At 32.8% G+C, this 5,187-nt stretch overlaps 1 pseudogene; it reads left to right on the top strand.

Moving 5' to 3' along the window:
• Positions 1-714: 714 nt before the first annotated feature.
• LOC137639154 (uncharacterized) lies at positions 715-2,699 on the top strand (annotated as a pseudogene).
• Positions 2,700-5,187: the final 2,488 nt, after the last annotated feature.

Raw genomic sequence — 5,187 nt, 5'->3', positions numbered from 1 at the left:
AATTATTATCAATTCGATATATTTATAAAATGATGGTTGTTGGAATTGCTAACTACATGAAAAGGGATTTTTGAAAAAAATCTAGTAATTCTCTTATTACCTTGATCATAAGAAAATTTAATATAAAAAAAGTCTCCATAGATCTAACCGACCTTTTATCTTTTCATATTATGATTGATTACACCATGTAAAAATTTTTTACAAAAGTTTTGTTTATATTAATTTTTATACTGTTTATAAATATATTTTTTTCCGGTCATTCCTAAAATTTAATTATTTTTTCTGTATCATCGACCGTTACAAAAATACGAGGTCTGTTAGAAAAGTAACCGGCCTTATTTCTTGGGAAAATCTGATTTGAATCAAGCGCGCTTGCATGAGCCGACCTTGAACCTTCATGCGCATGCGTGATTTTTTCCCGCCTGTCGGTACAGTCAGTTATTGGCAAGCAGCATTGGCGTGAGGTAGTGTGTCGTGCTCTCAGCAGTTTTTCATTGCAGGAAAATGACGGAATAACTGGAGCAGCGCTAATGAGTCAAATTTTGTTTCAGGTCTATTTCTGATATCTTTACTTAGTAAGATGGCTACTAGAGGATGTAAAAATTCTCCAGATACATTTTGCTATGTGTGTGGATATTATATTGGAAAAAACAAGTATTACATAAAATTGTGAAAGGTGCCAAATTGTGGATAGCGTACAGACTCTATTTCGGAATGCCCATGGGTGATCAGGACAAGCCATGGGCCCCTCATGTGATATGTGGAAGCTGCCGTTCTACTTTAGAAGGATGGCTAAGAGGTACAGGAAGAGCAATGCCTTTTGCCATTCCTAGAGTATGGAGAGAACCGAAGAACCATCACGATGACTGTTTTTTTTTTTTGCACGGTTGATGTGACAAAGTACAGAAAAGTGAAAGGAAGACAAGCTCTTCATTATCCAGACATACCATCATCTAGAGCACCTGTCCCACATGATGACTGCTTACCAGTACCACAGCCACCAGAAAATGTAAGTATTGTTATCATATTCTCCAAAAAGTTTTCATTTAATTAATTTGAGTATTTACTCTGCATTAATTTTCCTAAGTACTAATTTTATTCAAGTCTTTGTTGAAGTTGCTATATGTGCTTATTTCTTTCTTTCCAGGTAGATGATGGAATGGATATTTCATCTGAAGGGTCAGCAAGTAGCAACAACCAAGAAATGGAAGAAGTTTTCGTACCAAGAATGACTTTGGAACCTCATTTTCCAAATCAGAGTGAACTAGATGATTTAATTAGGGACTTAGGTCTTACTAAGTCAGGAGCTGAACTTCTTTCATCAAGGTTGAAGGAATGGAATCTACTAGGACAAGACTGCAGGATAACTGGGTACCGGAAACGACATGAAGAATTTGAAATTTACTATGACATTAGTGATGATCTGTGTTATTGTAAGGATGTAACTGGTTTGTTTACTACTCTTGGACTGTAGCATGATCCTACACATTGGCGGCTGTTTATTGATAGCTCAACACGAAGTCTCAAAGCAGTATTACTCCACAATGGAAACAAATATCCATCTTTGCCTCTTGCACACTCAGTAAAAAAGAAAGAAAACTATGAAAATGTCAGATAGCTTCTTAATAAAATAAATTATGATGAATTCAAATGGAATGTTTGTGGGGATTTCAAGATGCTCGCATTTTTGCTTGGTTTGCAAGGGGGATACACAAAGTATTCATGTTTCCTTTGCTTATGGGACAGCAGAGCTGATGATGATCATTTTAAGAAAGTTCATTGGCCCCCACGAATGGAACTGCAGCCGGGAATGTTAAATGTTCACAGAGAGCCCCTAGTGGATAACAACAAAGTTTTATTGCCCCCACTTCACATTAAACTAGGATTGATTAAACAGTTTGTGAAAGCCTTGGATTTTGGAGGAGAAACTTTTCAGGAAATTCGCCTTATGTTTCCAAAACTATCTGAGGCTAAGATAAAGGGTGGTATATTCGTTGGACCCCAGGTAAACACAATGTTGAAGTCGGAGAAACTGGAAAGAGCGATAACAAAAATTGAAAAAGAAGCCTGGTGTGCATTTCGTGATGTAGTCCATGGATTCCTAGGAAATAACAAAGATCCTAATTACAAACAACTGGTAGCAAAACTTATTGAGAACTTCAGGAAGCTTGGTTGTCGTATGTCCTTGAAAATTCATTTTTTGTATTCTCACCTTGATTTCTTCCCAGAAAATTTGGGTGATGTCAGTGAAGAGCAGGGTGAAAGATTTCACCAGGACATAGCAACTATGGAAAGAAGATATCAAGGACGATGGAATACTGCTATGATGGGAGATTACATATGGTCTCTAATGAGAGAAGATGAAAATATGCACTCTAGAAAATCTCGATCGTCCAAGCACTTCTGATCATAAAAGAGGAGTTATCAAAGTATTTACAATGCAGAGCTGTATAATGTCTTTTGTTCTAATATTGTACTGCCTATATAATTTTCAATATATGAAAAAAATAATAAATGTTCTTTAATTATCCTTAAAAGAGGGAAAGAGAAATTGCATACATAACAAGAAAATATTGAATTTAGAATAAGTTAAAAACTATCGATGTTACAGCAAAACTAATGTGATTTTTAAGTTCAGTAGCACAAAATACATATATAAACATAAAAAAATACATATAAACAAAACATGTGTTACATGGTGTTATCAATGTTTTCCTTTATGATGAAACCAACTGCTGTCTATTTTCCTCCAGGACAATTAGAATTCAATAGTGGTAATCTTGAGATTATATTTTAATACTAACCAGAATAAAATAGCCTACTAACAATGGAAAAATTAATGATTCAAACGTGTTCTTTTGTCAAAATTCTATGCTTCAAACTGACGTGAAAAGAGTTTGAATATGTATTTTATTCAAATGATAATTAAAAGTTTAGTTAAATCCAATCCAGGCCTCGCAAGCATCGATTATTCTCCGGCAATAATACTTCCACCATCTGTACTTTAGAAGTTTGCTTTGAATGTTATTCACAGCATGATGTTGGATCGATACCTGTTCGAAGGACTGGACCAACGCAATTAAGAAGAATAAAAAAAAAAGATAAATCACTAGTAAAGCAATCAGACTGATGCGCAAATTCATTAAATAAAGTTAAGTCGGAGGAAATGCATCGTTTTAATCTTCAGGAAAGCAGTTTTATTAATGGCCATAGCCCTTCTGAAAAAAAGGTAGGCAAAAAAGAAAAAAAAAGAGAAATAGACGTCAAAAATTAAATGTGAAAAATCTAAAGAAAATAAACCAAGATGCGATATTGAGAAAGATACATTTTATTTAAGGTTCGTTAAGGTTCAGTAAATATTATAGAAATTGAATGCCGTGGATGATGGGTAGATAAGTAAAGCTAGGAAAATATGTATGTATGTATATATATATATATATATATATATATATATATATATATATATATATATATATATATATATATATATATATATATATATATATATATATATATATGTATGTATGTATGTATGTATGTATGTATATAATCATATCTTATTTCTATACATCAGAAACTTATATTCTTTACCATAGTTCAATCCTACTAAGAGTTGTAGAAATTCACTAACCCGAAATACCCACCTCTGTTGGAGAGGATTTTGACTTTAAGTACTGCAGTCAAGGGGTCCAGTGATATATGTTCAATAATAGCAATCGAATCTCGTCATGAAGTTCACCCAGCTGCAATTTATGGAGACACAAATTCATCTTATAGACTCACTTTTGCCCCTAAAGAAAGAGGTTGAAGGAATTTGGTGTTTGGTAACAGACTTTATAATTTCAAATTATATCGAAATATTTCTGTATATTAAACACTGGTTTCACGAGGCTCAATAGAGTTGTTATAAATTGTTTTTATTGAATATTTGTTTTCACTGCCTTTCGTGTAATGAGGGTTGGCAGAGCAAATGATATAATATTCTTGCTTCAATTGTGTAGTAGTGTGCTTAAAAATTCTTTCCTAATTTCCTCTTTTTTTTTTTTTTTTAGTATAAGAATATATCTAATTCAGTTACTATATGAAAACTATTATTTTTAAATAAATTTCTCAATTATAATTATGATTTATTATGATAAATGTATGCATTAAGCTATAGATATGATCAAACCACATTCGATATGTTCTTCTAAACGAAAAAAAAAAACTAGAGTTTTTGACAGAACAAGAGATACGATATCAACAAAATATGGAGAAACACGTAGAAGATCATTTATTTTAACTTTATCAGATCTATTTTAATTTTGAGGATTTATTAAATCCGTAACTTATAAACAGAAAATGCTTCCAAAGGAAGCTAATGTGAAACATGCCTGTGAGCAGAGCAGCAAATGCAAATGCCACAAAACGTTACCAAATAGCAATTGTGAATATGTATGCAGCATCCTCAGTCAACTTTCTATATACCATAAAGGTGATGTGCGTTGCTATCTATCATGAGAAATAAAGTGTTTGCCTATTATTAAGCAATATTCAGTTAACTTGTTTGCCTAATAAAGTTAAATAAATATCAGTAGGATGTATCATGTAATTTAGTGGATAGGTATATTTTGTTACAATCTATTTTGGTTTATCCTAAACAGTTTCATAGGGAAAGAATTCTTTTTTTTTCTCTCTCTCTCGATCTTTGTAGGGCGTAAATTATTCGGGTCATAAAGCATTTTTCTTTGTATGATTATGCCCATTTCATCACCTATAGTACTGAAGTCTTCAAAATAAATACAGTTCGGTCAAGTTCAAGAAACTTGAGTCTGATAAGAAAAAAAAATGAGAACCTCATTCGCGGTCTAAAGTCCACTTAACTTCAAGGGCAACGAGTCCTATAAGTCAGATAAAAAAAAAAAAAAAAAAAAAGTGGACGTAATCCTAACTCCAGTCAACTTCAAGGTCAACGAGATTAAGGATATAGGAAAAATGTAAGAATTCAAATGCGGTCTGAGGCTTGCTCAACTTCAAGGACTTCATGTATAAGATTTTAGAAAGAAAACGAATGGTTATTACAAGGTCTCAAGTGTAGTTGACTTCAAGAACTACCAATGTGATTACATGAAAAGAAAAAAAAAATTGACGCAGTACGAAGTACAGCCAATATCAAAGACCTTGAGTCCGAGAAACCAGAATAATATG

The sequence above is a fragment of the Palaemon carinicauda genome, chromosome 4, assembly GCF_036898095.1.
Source record: "Palaemon carinicauda isolate YSFRI2023 chromosome 4, ASM3689809v2, whole genome shotgun sequence".
Lineage (NCBI taxonomy): Eukaryota > Metazoa > Arthropoda > Malacostraca > Decapoda > Palaemonidae > Palaemon > Palaemon carinicauda.
Note: the sequence above shows the minus strand (reverse complement) of the source record. Positions and strands in the feature narration are given on the sequence as shown.